Source organism: Diplotaxodon limnothrissa, linkage group LG7 (assembly GCF_057381915.1).
Source record: "Diplotaxodon limnothrissa isolate DT_005_m linkage group LG7, D_limnothrissa_male_GT1.1, whole genome shotgun sequence".
NCBI classification, from domain to species: Eukaryota; Metazoa; Chordata; class Actinopteri; order Cichliformes; family Cichlidae; genus Diplotaxodon; species Diplotaxodon limnothrissa.
Genome location: NC_140602.1, coordinates 16,990,771 through 16,993,019, shown reverse-complemented (window position 1 = coordinate 16,993,019; position 2,249 = coordinate 16,990,771).

Here is a 2,249-nt window from a genome sequence, read left to right as displayed (position 1 = left end):
ACTCACCACAATGGGATATATTGAGATGGTCTGATGGTCTTTTCACACCAGCAACAGTTTAAGTTCATTGGTATTCTGCTCCTTTCCAGTGAAATCCCCAAAACACCTGCTTCAGAAAAAAAAAAAAACCCTGACTGCTTCTCCACAGTGATGACAAGAATGTGGTCAAAATACTGCAAGTATGAGAGGCACTCTAAGAATCTACAGACAGCTGTGTTTGTCAAGCTGATTTTGACATAATACTAGATTGAATGTCATGTTATTAGTATTTGTATTTTTATCCAAAACCTTTCAGACTTTATCTCATGTTGACTGACACCTGTTTATGAGTTGATACATGTCAGACTCTTAGCCCTGTTGATCAGCACTCGTTCAAATCTCTCCTTCAGGCAGCCTGTTACACTACATTACTCGGTCTTTAATTTATAAAAATGATACCCAAAATAAAAAGCACAAAGTCTCACTTTTATAAACAATAATATGACAACATATTATAATAAATTTAGCAGTCTAAGTACTGGTATTAAGAAAAAATATGAAGGCTGATGGAACCCTGAACAGCATCATGCTTAAAAACCCCGGGGTAGGAAACTGCCATGCCAAGATGAAGGTATAATATTTATTTTGCATAAACTCCATTTAAGGAAATATTTTTTGCTTTCTTCAGATTTTATTTATTCAGTTCCTCTTCCCCCCGAGGACAAAGGCAGACTGTCTGTACATGACTGTCACCAAAATCCCAGAAAAGTCTGTGATAATTGGAGAGCATATGACAATGAGCCACTTGGAATTGCCAGTTTTATTTGGGATGCATTTTGCTTGAGCTTATCAGTGATATATTCATCTGCACTGGCAAATTTGTTTATGTGTGTGGCTGATTGCCTGGAAACTCAATAGCCAAATAGCACTACAGATTACCCCATGGACAATTGTAAGGGTGGTCATAAATCATTTCATTTTGATGGTCAGCTGTGTTTATTTGATGGGTTAAATCAAATGTAAGATGGAGCGTGGAGAAATGAGGAGGAGGCAAAAGGAAAACAGAACTGAAGGGCAACATACCTCAGGAAGCTCTCTTTGCTGCTGAATGTGTACTACTACTACTTCACTATATGTTATGTTTAACTTCAAATGTTATTTTGGTATCTGTGACAGGAATAACATCTGTGGAACTACAACTAATAAATATGTGGCTCTGAGAAACATTACTCTCGTTAAAATGATGTCTTGCTCAAATTAACTGGAGGAAAAGATTAAACAGTTGTCTCTTTATTGGAGTTATTCCCAGTGGATACGTTCTAATTCAGTCAAGCAGTGCCAGTACCAACAACCTCCACGTGTAACGTCCTTGTACCAAATGTAGTTATGCATTCCTTACATGCTATTAAAGCAGGAACAGAAACTGCACAATTAAAGAGCTTGAAAGTCAGTATCGGATATGACCACCTTTAATATTCAACACAGCCTGAATTCTCTTAGGCAGCTTTCTTGTCTTCAGGAATAGTTCTCCAGGCTTTTTGAAGGTCATTCAAAGCTCTTCTTTAGATGTTGGATGCTTTTTGCGCCATTCTCTGTCATGTGTCTCTGTGAACCCACACTGTTTCAGTAATTTTCGATCCAGGCTCTGGTGAGGTCAAACCACTGTGTGTTTTTCTATCCAGCTATTGCAAAGCTGCTTTCCACATCTTTTCTGTGTTAATAATTACATCAGTTTTGACAAGATCCCCAAAGTTGCTGAAATCCTGCTGCAAAGCATGGCTGAGCCGCTGCCGTGTTTCATACATGGCTGCAGAAACTTAGTGTTGTGCTTTTCACCAAACTTCCTCCATACATCAGTTTCAACCTAAGAATTTTACATTTGGATTCATTACTCCATAAAACCTGCGAACCTGATTTTAGGCCTGACACTTTTTCTTTTGTCCTCCACTTGTCCAATTTCCTCAGTTTTTTCTAAGAACACATTATAAACTATGCTGAGATACCCTCTGTCATGGTCCGTAGTGCCCGCTGGGTGACCTGTCGTTTCCACTTGTGTGAGTTGGTGTGTGTGTGTACAGCGGTTTTCCGGAGACGTCGGGCCCGCAGAGTTTCCTGCCCTTAAGCCAGACACACCTGAAAGTTAATGACACTCACCTGTTGCTGATCAGCCTCATCTGAAGAGCTACTTAAGAGCGGAGCTGAGCTTCAGTCGACGTTGGATCGTTGTGAGAAAACAGTCAGTCCCCAGCTAGTGTGTGATAGTGTTCTAG